At 42.9% G+C, this 13,208-nt stretch overlaps 1 long non-coding RNA gene across 2 annotated transcripts; it reads left to right on the top strand.

The window, feature by feature from the left end:
- Positions 1-410: 410 nt before the first annotated feature.
- On the top strand, positions 411-8,403 carry LOC134485902 (uncharacterized). 2 transcript variants are annotated; one of them, XR_010064258.1, is made up of 3 exons: positions 411-552; positions 3,176-3,333; positions 5,414-8,403. It is a non-coding gene; the product is annotated as an uncharacterized LOC134485902 (long non-coding RNA). The 2 variants fall into 2 exon arrangements; XR_010064257.1 differs by having other exon boundaries at positions 3,176-8,403.
- Positions 8,404-13,208: the final 4,805 nt, after the last annotated feature.

The following is a 13,208-nucleotide window of genomic DNA, read 5'->3' as shown; positions in this document are numbered from 1 at the left end:
GACCTGAGGTTATCAGAAGGATCAATAGTGAACACAACCCTGTTGAAACTGTGACAAGCACAGCCTAAATGACTTTTCTGTCACCTAGACCAGGAACCAATTTGTATTGCATGTGGGTCCTTGGTATAAAGAGCTTCTTCCCTTGAAATACCAGCCATCTAACTTGTCCCTATTAAGAATGGCTGAACCAACAACTATTCTTTAACAACATATATTGTAAATCAAACCCAAGTCCCTAGGTGCCTATTGTTCAAGAAACACATGAAGGACGAGTGATCACAGTAAGTGGAGGGAGAAAAATCAGTCTGAAATTCTTGAACAAATAAGGAGAACCGCTTGGAGCAGGAACTAAATTGGATTGAACCTTATGTTTGGCTTCTTCAGCCAAAGTCTTAATCACGCATGCCAAAACCAAAGCCTGATACAGAACAAGCCAGGAGAGCTCGTGCTGCAAGCATGAAGCATGCTACAGCCCACAGCAGATCCTCCCCAGATCAGAAATGAATCTCTAACAACGCATATGCTGGCTGACCTTGGCTTGCAATGGCGAAGGTAAGCTTACAATTTGCAGAGAATCTTGGCTACATACATTTAATTTTCCAGTCAAGAGATCAGTTCATTTGAATGTCTTTTTTTTTTTGCCTAAACAACTACTACATTGTGAGTGTGTGTGTGTGTGTGTGTGTGTGTGTGTGTGTGTGTGTGTGTGTGTGTGTGTGTTAAACTATTAGAAACCAAATCAACAGGACAAAATCTATGTGCTCAACATGAAGCCAGTCACATAAAAAGATATAAAGGACACACTTCTGTCATCCTGGAAAACAAAGAAGTAATCGGTCAGTTGACCAGAACACCAAGTCAAAAGCTTAATAAGAATAAGCAGTTTGATGTCATTGACTGTCAAGTCCAATTTTGAAGTTCAGTTTAGTCTTATGGTTCTGGAATGATTTCAATATTCACCCTTGAAGCCACCTTTTTCTTCCTGGCATACATTTCCAATGTAAAGCTGGACCTGGACCCTTAGTCAGGTCTTGGGTCTTCTTCTCAAGCCTACCTCCTGCTTTCTCTATAGTCCCTTTCTAGCTCCTCTTTGTACTTCTTGCACAGGCCAGACACTCATGTGAAAGCCAGCTCTAATGTCTATAATGACACATGCCAGCATTTCAGTTTAGAGGAAATGCAACTGGTATCTTGCCTAAAACTTCATTCAAACTGACTTGCACTGGGTTGCTGTGCTGAAGTTAGGGGCAAGGAAGTTATCATGGTATCCCAGGGCTGAGCTGACCAGCCCACTTACCAGTCAAGCCCAGATTCGGGGCTTTGAATTGGCCCACTCAAAATCTACATCAACTGTGAACTCTTGGGATGAATGAAAAGGCCGGTCCTGCTGACCCAAACCTGCAGGATCTCCATGACAAAGAGCAAAAACAGGGGAACCAGGAGGAGTCCCACTGAGGATCCAATATTGATGGTGAGACAAAAGCCAAAGGCCTAGAACCAGACCAATGAGTCATTGCAGTGAGCAGGGACGAGTTGCGGACAGAGGGGTACGTTATAAGACACACTGTGACATATTATAGCTTCCATGATGAGATGCTGTCTATGCCTTGTTTTATTTTTGCTTATTTGTTTTTTCTTTGGGGAGGAGGTTGCAAGGGCAGAGGCCAGACACAGGGGATGGGGAGAGGGGTAGGACTGGGGTGCATGCTATGAAACTCACAAAGAATCAATAAAAAGCTTAAAAAAAAAGACATATATATATATATATATATATATATATATTCAAAAACCTGCTATCAAAAGATGAGAATTTTGGAGTCTGAGAAGATGGCTCAGTAGTTAAGGGAGCATATTACTTTTACAGAGAACCAGCACTCATGTCAAGTTCTAGGTGATTCAATACCTGCTCCTGGATCCAGACACTGTGGTCATATGCATGTATCCACAGACCTACACTTAAACACTGTTTAGATTAAAATAATAATTTTAAGAAGCCCAAGTTTTAAGAAAACTATATTCTACAGTCTGATTAAGCAGAAAAATAGTAACAGGTGGTTTTCTTATCTCAGAAACAATGTAAAGGAACACTTAGGTACTAAAAAAGAAACCAATTACCGGTCAACTATATTCATTTTGGTATTTGTCTCTAAGACAAAAAGAAGCTCAAGAAGAAAAAAGACCAAAGTGTGGATGCTTTAGTCCTTCTTAGAAGAAAACAAAATACTCACAGGAGGAAATACAGAGACAAAGTGTGAAGCCATCCAGAGACTGCCACACATGGGGATCCACCCCACATGCAGTCACCAAACCCAGTCACTACTGGGAATGTCAAGAGGTGCCTGCTGACAGGAGCCTGTTATAGCTGTCTCCTGAGAGGCTCTGCCATAGCCTGACAAATACAGAGGCAGATGCTCACAGCCAACCATTGGAATGAGAACAGGTCCCCAATGGAGGAATTAGAGAAAGGACTGAAGGAGCTGAAGGGGTTTGCAGCCCCATAAGAACAACAACAATATCAACTAATCAGTCACTCAAGAGCTCCCAGGGACTAAACCACCAACCAAAGAGTACACATGGACAGACCCATGACTCCAGCCACATATGTAGCAGAGCAGGCAACAGTGGGAGGAGAGGCCCTTGGTCCTGTGAAAGCTTGATGCCCTAGTGTAGGGGGAATGCCAGAGCAGGGAGGGAGGAGGGAATGGGTAGGTGGAGGAGCACCCTCATAGAGGCAGGGGAAGGGGGAAGGGATAGGGGCTTCCAGAGGGGAAACTGGGAAAGGGGGTAACATTTGAAATGTAAATAAAGAAAAGGAAAAAGTAAAACAGATAAAATACAAGCACCTCAATGTTCTGGCCTGACAAAACTCTAGACATGCTTTTATACTGATCCTAGAACCATGATCCACCTGAAGAATTACTACCTGTGTCTATGCCAAGGTCACATTTTGCCTCTTTATTAGGACAGTCAGCCCATCCCAGAGGAGGAAGCATCATTCTGTGTTCTGTGTGTTGAGGGTCCATCACAGCACCCACAGTGTCACCATGCACACAGCTCAGCAGTCAGGGGCTCTCGTCACTACAGCCTTCCACATCTTCAGTCATGCTGCCATGTTAAATGATGTCCTATTTTGATGTGAGTCCAGCCTCAAGCCACACTTCATATTTGTCCTCAGACCCCTAGGTTTGTCAGTGAACATTGGGAATACTTTTCAACTGAAGCTTCCATTGGTCCCTCTCCTTTGTGGAAAATGCAGACTTAACAGTAAAGTGATTGCAGCAGTGAACCACCACACACAGAACTGTGATGAGGTGATGGAAGGCCGATACAGAGGTGAGGACAGCAACCTGGGCCCATAAGAAGTTCCTGCTGCCAACCGTCCCTGAGTCTTTGCTGCACTGTCTTCTCCTGTCTGTCTGTCTGTCCTGAAACTGAGTGGGTTCTGTAAGCAATAAGTTCCTTTAGTTCCTTTCTCTTAAACTCATTCAAGTTCAGTCTGTATCACACACAGTCTAACTAATAGAGTTGTCCAAGATTTTGCCTTTTTTTTTTAATGTGCCTGGTCCCCCATCACAGACTGTTCTCTTCTGAAATGCAGAAGACATGTAGTACCTCCAGTTACTGTTTGAATGAGAAATGCCCTTCAAGGCTCTTGCTTTTGAGCACTTGGTGACCAGCTAGTGCCATTATTGCGAGAGACAGAGCTTCACTGGAGGCAGTAGAGAGTCACTGAAGGTGGTCCATTTTCTGTTCATACACTGCTTCCTGGGAATGGGTACAAAGTGACCAGCTGCCTCTTGCACCTGCCAACATGTCTTCCCTGATGTATCAATTACTTTCTTTGTGTCTATGGCAACTGTCTTAGTCACTGTTCTAGTTCTGTGAACAGGTACCATGACCAAGGCAACTCTTCTAAAAGAGGTATTTAGCTGGGGACTGGCTTACAGTTTCATGGGGTTTTTCCTTTAGCTTCTTGGTGGGAAGCACACAGGCATGTCACTTGAGCAATAGCCAAGAGCTTTACATCCTGATTCAAAGGCAGCAGGCAGAGAGAGAGAAAGAGGAGAGAGAGAGAGAGAGAGAGAGAGAGAGAGAGAGAGAGAGAGAGAGAGCGAGCGCACAGGATTCCTGGAAGCATTTGAAACCTCAAAGCCGACTCCCAGTGACACTCCTCCTCCAACAAGGCCACACCTCCTACTCCTTCCCAAACATTTCTAGTAACTAGCAACCAAGCATATGCGCCTATGAGGGCCACTCTCCCCCAAACCACCACAGCACAAACCGTGGCACCAACTGTTTACCACATGAATAAGAGAACGAGCAGGTACCTGAGCTGAGTAACTATACCACAAAACAATGAGCCCAGACTTGAAGCCTGTGGTCAATATTTTTAATCTAACCAAAATCATAGAATTGCCACTGTTTTAGGTCCTAAGATAACGAATTTACATAAGTAACCAGAAAAGAAAGATGAAGTAGAAAAGATACCCAGATATACACATAAATATAATTAGCCATAAAAATTGCTGCTTATCTTGCTTGTGACTTGTTCAATAACAATTTATATTTATTAAGACAAAAGTCAACACCTTCCTGAGCTTACTACAATTTCAAACTTGGGATCATTATGAAAAAAAAGCTTACTCTAATTAAAAACTTTTGTTTTATTTTCTGTTTCTATAAGAGTGTGTTCTTAATAATGTTTCCATCCATTTCACTTGGGCTTTCAAAGGCATATTAGTAATGTCACAAAAAGCGTTAAAATATGATAAAGGTGTCCTTGTAAAGACAGTTCATAAAACCAATGTTTTAAAATAAGACTCATAAAATGTTTCTTACACAGGATAGATTTTTAAAGAGATTGAGATATGCTTGAATTGGGATAGCATAGTTAATTTATAGACCCCACTTCCCCACACATACACTCCAGGCCAGAAAAAAAGAAAAAAAAAGAAAAACCTGCTAGGTTCATACATGCCACTGTCTGGCTAAGGGGCTAAGCTTCCCACAGTGGATAGCTCATCTAATCAATTTCTTTTTTCACCCCTCAACTCAGTTCTGGCTGAGAGGAAAATGGGTCTTAGACCTCAGAACTTCCCAGGACAAAGTACTCTGAGGGACCAACTTGGCCTTCTGCTCTTCTTGAAGTGATCATACATTCCAGATTTCTAAACCCAGCCCACACCAGATGGATTTTTCCAGTTTTCTTGGGTCTAAACTTGAAGGCTAGAGGAAATACCGTGAGCAGCCCCAGGGCTGGGATGTGGGAAGGCTCTCTGGGGCTTACAAACAACCACGTTGTGTCCAATCAGCTCAATTTAGCTGGCAAGAGGCTTGCTCTGCAGCTGTGGGGAGGTGCACAGCCGGCCCCTCGGCTACCGTAGCTATTGGCCAACTGTTCTCTCCCAAACAGCACTCACCACAATCAACAGTGTTTACGCCTCAAGGTCCTCCTTGAATGCTGTTAATGATACATCCTGAAGACCTCTGGGAAGAGATCTGTGCCAACTCTGGAACCTGGTGAACATTCAATCCGGTGTCGTGATGTCTTGATTTCTACATTAAGTTCCTCGTGGTGCATTTCAAGTCTTTTTCCATGTTGTCTCCTGTGAGAATGAAAAAAATCAGTCTCCCCTTTTCCCTGAGATGCTGTACTCCTTGTGCTTGGAGACAACTGCTCCACTTAATAATTTCAAGATCTTGTACGGTCGTGGCCGTCCATGTGAGTCTCCTTAGGGTCACTCCCAATGTTTCTTTGTCTACTGTTAAGTTCAAAGCTGGATAAATAACAACTGTGCACACACACTTCATGGAATCACTTCAACAGCATTGGAAGTTGAACAGTGAGGACATTCCCATAGTGCTTTTCCTGGAGCCAAGGTCACCATCCTTTCAGAAAGGGGTGTGACTTACTCTGCCTTCATTTCCTGCCAGGGCCTCCTTTTCCCCACACAGAAGCATGGAAATACATCAAGCCAACACACTTCCGGGTTGGTTTGTTTGTTTCTTGTTTCCATTCAAATTTACAAGCCTGAACCCAGGGTCATAGACTATAGATGATTTTTGTGATTGTTCTATTTGGGTCGCTAAAGTAACAATACTTTTCAGAACTATATATTTTTAAAACATAAACGTATAATAATCTTTACATTGCCCTTGTAACTTTTAAGCCCTGTCATGTTGAGGAAGTAATCTTACCTGTCTGAAACTTTGGAATTAGACTCATTAACACATCAAAAATTCTTCTCGTTCTTCAAAGTCCTGGAATTAACATTTCTTTGCATACAAGTTGTCCAGTCATGAGATATTAAATGAAACTTGTATTTTATTGCTATGTATTTGAGATTCTTCAAATCACTCTACTAAGATACTACTTACTGTAGCAATTTTCTAACTTAGGCTCCACACAAGGCAACATGGCAGTGTTTCTCTGTAGAGATTCCCACAGTGCCCTGAAGCTTCTAATTTTCTTGACAGGAGATTTTAAGTACTGAAGTGACCAAAACAGACTACTCTCAACTGGTACGATTACTTGATTTCCTCCAAAACTGAAAATCAAGAATCCCCTAATGTTGAGCATAACTTATCAGCTTCGTGGTTCCAGGAATATTTAGATTTTAACTTATTATCACCACAATGTACTTTTCAGACAGGTGGTGTTTCTGTGTTGATCTTTGAGAAGACAATACAGGTTAATTCTTTTTCTTTCCTTTCTTACTTGTTTTTGTGAACTTAGAGGCAAGTTTTAACTTCTTAGAAAGCTTGAACAGTAAGACAGTTAGGTTAGGCTTCTTTCTCTTTCATGTATACTAGTTTGGGGCAGGGGAGAACCCTTCCTCACGTACACCAGCTTAGAAGCTGGAGGCCCCTTCCTGCAACTGAACTTGACTGCTTTTAACGTTTGCCTTCTTCTGAAGCTCATGTCTCATACTCCTTCATGCTGAACTTGCACTCTGTGCAGTGAACTGACATTCCACAATTATCTTGGGAGCCTGAGATAGTTTCCAACTGGTGAATCATCCAGTCTAAAGGACACTCTGACTGTGAGAAAAAGTTAGAACTGTCACTCAAGTCAACAGACTTGGGAAAGTCAGGAAATGAAGAAAGAGGGCTAACAAGGGAACAGCTGGACTTACCTGAAGAGGATTGGCAGCAGAGTTGAGCTTATACATATTCATATACATATACATATACATATACATATACATATACATATACATACACATACACATACACATACACACACAGTGCTTTAATAAACTTTACACTGACCAAGAAAAAAAGTACTTTATGCATGCAAATGACACATATGGTATTTTCTGCATACAGTTTTCTACTTTATGTAGAAGATGCTTTCAATTTAGGGTTAAATTCCACCACAAGTGAGAATCTTTCCCAGGTAAAGTACATTTCACGAGTGGAACGGTGCTCCATGCTTGGTTAAGATCACTCACTGCTCCTGCAAAGGACCCAGATTCAGTTCCCAGCACCCATGTGGGGCAGCTCTCAACCACCTCTAGTTCCAGTGCCAGGGGATCTGATTGCCTCTCCTGCCTCCACAGGTACCTCTACACGCATAAACATAAACAAATAATAAAATAAAAGTTTAAAAGACAGAATATTTTAAAAGCTAAATATACTATGTTCTTGGTTTAACAGCACGATATGAAGGAATAAAGTTGATTTGGGCCTTCGTGAATGTTTTACTGACATTTCATCATGAACAAGTATGTCTTTTTTGTCTTTTCAGAAAGATTCGTTTTCTCCTCTATTTTTTAAACTGGGAATTTTTTTCACAACATGAGAGGCGCATGCATGTTGGGATATTAGAGTCCATGTACAGAAGCCATACACACTCATGAACAGCAGTCGCATCCAGGTGTCAGATGTCTCAGGTATAGACAACTCTAGCCGACAAAGCAGACTCTCTGCAAGTGTGAGAACTTGAGACTTCCAGAGCCTGAGTTCTGTGCAAATGTCCTCTTCCTCCTCCGTGGGCTCTTTTGCTAGACAATTGACTCAAAGCACTTTCTCATCTATGGCCGTGTCTTTTGACAAAGGGGGCTTACTTTCTTTCCCTGATTGCATGACTGTTATCTCACATGACAGACTTCTGTTTTTAACAAGTTTACCTCCGAAGTTGGAACGCCATCCGCTCAGCTGTGATTCTCCTCTCATTTCCCGCGGGAAACTTTCCTGCTTTTATATGGATATCATATTCTCTTGGTTACTCGCCATATCTTTGCAAATCTTGATGTCAGAAATATAAACAATTCATGTTTATTCTGCATCAAGGCTGCCCTTTCTATTCCTTGCCTTTTACATTTTTGTGTGGATCTTATAAAGATATTACCAACTGGTCCTAAAACAGGCCAGACCTTCACTGTAACACTGACTTTATAAATGAATTCAGCAGAATTTGGAACATCAAGTCCTGACTCTTCTAGTCCATAAACGCGGTGTTTATTTAGTTTATTTCAACTGTTCTCGAGGATATTTAAAAGTTTACCAGATAGCAACATTGTACTGCTTGGCGACATGACTTTCTATGTTTCCTGTGACAACAGTAAATTGTAGTTGAGTGCTCCAGCCTCCTCTGTGCTGAATGATTCACTGGGTGCATGATCACTGCCATGGTCACAGAATGAAACTGCAGATGGGTATCAGAGAAACTCAAGCACATGAAGCAGAGTCCAGGAGCCAGTGGCTCCCTCTGAGGATTCTCACAGGACATTCCTAACACGTAGCAGTAAACCTTGAAGACATATTCAAAGTGTGTGCAGCAGGGAAACTCATTAGAGAATCAGTAACCGCTGTATGTCAGTCTCAATGCACATGGGTTACAATAGTGCATGCATGGATTACATAGTGTATGCATAGATTATAGCAGTGTATGCATATATATGCATATGCATATCACAATAGTAATGCATGGATTGCAATAGTCCATACATATATTACAATCGTGCATCCATGGATTATAGTAGTGAATATATGCATTATAATGCTTCGCATATATGTTATAATAGTGTACACATGCCATTTGGATTTTCTGAACTCTTGATGGAGTTCTTAGAGTAGAAAATTTTCATCTTTCCTTCAGAGGGATAAAGACAACACAATGATTTCATCCAACTGTCACTTCCTGTGTGCTTTGGGTGTCGGGTACTGTATGGAAAGGGCCAAATATTTCTTTCCTCTTCAAAGCTTACTGGAAAAAAAAGAAGAAGAGCTGTAGACACTCAGAAAAGCACCCATTCTGCATGCCCTACTGGGCCACACACAGCTAGGTGTCTATAAGCAGAAGTGGGCATAATCCTCCTAAATGTGGTTTACAGCTGCTGGTAAATTTTCTCATCCCAACACAGATTGAGATGCCTATTATTGGCAAGAAAAATAATCTCTCTCTCTCTCTCTCTCTCTCTCTCTCTCTCTCTCTCTCTCTCTCTCCCTCCCTCCCTCCCTCCCTCCCTCCCTCCCTCCCTTTCCCCTCCCTCCCTCTGTGTGTGAGAGTGTGTGTATCTCTCTGTGTCTGTGTCTCTCTTTGTCTGTCTGTCTGTCTGTCTCTGTCTCTGTCTCTGTGTGTGTGTGTGTGTGTGTGTGTGTGTGTGTGTGTGTGTATACAAAATCTCCTCTGTTACAGTATTTTTTGAGATTAGCAGGCATTGGAGGGATTTTCACCTATGTGATCTCACAAATAAGAAAAAAACGATCCATCAACAACGTAAATAACTGTCTAGCATAAAGATAACCCTCCAGCAGGTAGCTATGGGAATGAACGGTGGCAGTGGCTGGATGGGAACCTATGGCTGAATCTGTGATCACTTGTGAATCCCACTGGTCAGGTTTCATCACACTGATCACAATCCTCTTTCGGTTCCTCATACTCAGTGGGAAAGAGAGCTTTCCCTGTGACCTGGCTTAAGAACTCAACATGGCCAGGCATGGTGGCACACTCCAGTAATGGAAGAATTAGGGAGGCTTAGGCAGGAAGCTCACCACAAGTTCCAGGTTGGCCTGAGCTACATAGAATCACTCTGTCTCAAAACAAAGAACTGAAAATGGCTACTGGAAAATTTTAAAGTGTAAAGAAACATACCCTTTGGGGTATGAACAAAAAACAGTGGAACATCTTTCCAATTTTGCCCAGAAGGGAATTCCTGGCAAATTCCACCACAGGTTTTAGACATCTCTAGTTCTATGAGGCGATTGTTGACGTTATTTTAAAATACTCCTAGGCAGTCAAATGATAGAGCACTTGTGAGCAGAGCAGGCAGAGCTCGCTAAGTTCCAGGACAGCCTGGTCTACATATTGCATTTCAGAACAGCCAGAGCGACATAGTGAGACTTTGTTCAAAAAAGAAACAAAGAATCCTACAAGAGAACCAACCTGTGATTCTCTCCTCCTTTCCCCCTACTAAGACTTCCCCAGAAATTTATCCAATCCCAAAAATCTATTCTCTTGTCTCTATGTATGGATGGTACTCCTTAAAATAATCCATCACATACTTGGGAGGTAAAGGCAGGCTGATCAGGAATCAGAGGTCATCCTCCACTACCTATTCCAGACCCCATCTCAAAAGGAAAATTGAAATCACACAGGACAGACAGGACAGCCTCTGCTCCTTCCCTCAGGTTGTTGGATAAGGGGGGGGGAAAGAATTCCAAGTCCACACATACAGAGCCTTGGAAAAGACGGCAATCTGACTGAGAGTACTTCCCCCCATCCTGTCACAGAAGACCCCTCAATCCTATGCTGTGCCTATCCAGGGGTTAATCCCATGAGATAAACTTGGGAAAGTTTATGGCTCTGCTGGAGGTCTGGAAGGGAGCCCTTCCCCAGGGGGCCTCTGGTTGTTTCTCAAGGTGAGATGTTTAAAACCTGATCCTTCTCAACACACCCAAGGTCATTTTGATGAAAATTCCAATATCCAAGCCAAGGGGATAGGGTGTCTCTTAATCCTTCAGTGGGGTAATCATTTGATCCCTGGAAGTGTTGAGTTGGGTATCAGATGTTCTGCAGAGCACATAGTACAGCATGCATGAGGAGGAGGGAGAAAGCTAGTCCTTGTTTTTAAGTTGGCCCATAATTGTGAAGAGCCTTCTGCCTATCACCTGATGATACTGCTGGTTGTCACCGCTGCTCATTTGCATCAAGTCCATTGTTACTTCGGTGTTATACATTTTATTGATAAAGTTGAACAGTTCTGTGGTTGATGCCAGCTTTTGAACTGTCAGAAATCCTCGTGGAAGGCTGTTTTACCCACTGTGCACCCTCTCACCATCCACTTGGCTCCTCATTGAGAAACTGTATTAGGAAATAAAATGGAAAATGAAGGAAACCACTTGATGTGTTCAATTTTCTTAATCATTTTTCTTTTCTGTCTGACTTCCTGACTCACAACCAGATGAAAGGTGCTGCTAACCAAATGTCTAAGTGTTCAGGAAAATCTCTGTGTCCCCAAGGTTAGAATTGTATGCATTCCAAGACACTCAAGATGTAGCCATCAGTGCCACTTAGTCCCAGCTTGTAATCATGGCAACCCCACCTTCCTATCACACCACATTCTGAAAGTCACTGGTGACTGGCCTGGTCAGTCTGCTGCCAGCCCTCAGCAAACCTGCCACCTTGGCATTCTCTGACTCTGAGATCAAGGGGTACATTTTCCTCATAACTGTCAGAACAGTGGCCTTTCCCTGCTCAGTGTGTAATAGATTCCTGTCTTTACTGGTACCGTGGGTGGTTGACAGTCAGCCTATAGCTGTGAACTCATGGTATTTAGCCTTGGTATGTTAGACACCATGCCTGGATCCTTGATTCCTTTGTGGTAAAAATGGCACAGAGAAGAAGGCAATAGGAAAGGTTGAACAGTTTGTGTCTGATCTTCCAGTTTCTTAAATCCAAAAGCCCTTTTGGAGATACTATTATAGTTTGGATCATAAATGCTCACCAATGGCCCACATGTTAACGTCTTGATCTGTGGAACCTGTAGGAGGTGGGACCCAGTGAAGGGAAGCTAGGTCATCATGGGCATGTCATTGAGTAGGCCTTTAATACCCTAGTCCTAGTTTCCTCTCCTCCATCCCTCTTTCCTTTCTTGGCCACCATGAGGTAAGCATCCCCTCTCTCCATATCACCACCACTGTTGCCTCTCAACATGGGCCAAAGAGTCAGGGTCAAGCAACTATAGCCAAACACCAAGCACACTGTGATGATTTGTATGTGCTCAGCCCAGGGAGTGGCACTATTATAAGGTCTGGCCCTGTTGGAGAAGGTGTGACCCTGTTGGAGTAGGTGTGTCACTGTGGGTGTGGGCTTTAAGACCCTCATCCTAGCTGCCTGGAAACCAGCATTCTGCTAGAAGCCTTCAGATAAAGATGGATAACTCTCAGGTCCTCCTGCGCTATGCCTGCCTGGATGCTGTCATGTTCCTTCCTTGATGATAATTTACTGAACCTCTGAACCTGTGAGCCAGTCTCAAGTAAATGTTGTTCTTATAAGAGTTGCTTTGGTCATGGTGTCTGTTCACAGCAGTAAAACCCTAACTAAGACACACATCTTTCTTTTTGTTAATTCAGCCATTTTGACAAGCTATGAACTTTGACTACTGGGTCCCGTCCTCAGCTTCCAGGAGAGTAAACTATGGCTTACTGTCTCTTTTTTGTAAGAGGAAGAAATCACTCAAAGTCACCCAGACCTCTGAGACTCCACCAGAAGGTCAAACACATCCAACAGATATCTGTGACCTTCTCACAATTCAGGCAGAGACAAGTACCAAATGCTAAAGTTGACATCATTATCTCATGCCTGTGGAAGGGTAGATGACTTCTGTGTCGATCTGCCTCCGTTTCCAATGAAAACTGAGGAAAAATTGGCTCACTCATCTTCAGTCCTCCCCAAATCTCCATAGAAACCATTGCTGAGAACCCTGGATACCTATATGACCAATTTACTGGTATTTTTTCTAACAAAGAGGCCGATGCTATAGTTCTGTAAGCAATGTCCCCTGTACGACCTCTCATGGCCCAGGCATGTCTGCTGCCCTGTCTCTAATGCTCCTCCACAACCACCTTGTATCTCAGCCTTTGGTGCTCCACTCCAGTGAGAAGAAGGGACACCTGCCTTTGTTCATTCCAAGGAGACAAGTCTTCTACATAAAGCCCATCACTTCTAGCCAGCTAAGGGAAGCCAGAAGTGGCTGTAATTG

This window comes from Rattus norvegicus, chromosome 2 (assembly GCF_036323735.1).
Source record: "Rattus norvegicus strain BN/NHsdMcwi chromosome 2, GRCr8, whole genome shotgun sequence".
Classification (NCBI taxonomy): Eukaryota; Metazoa; Chordata; class Mammalia; order Rodentia; family Muridae; genus Rattus; species Rattus norvegicus.
This window is presented reverse-complemented; position numbering and strand designations above follow the sequence as displayed.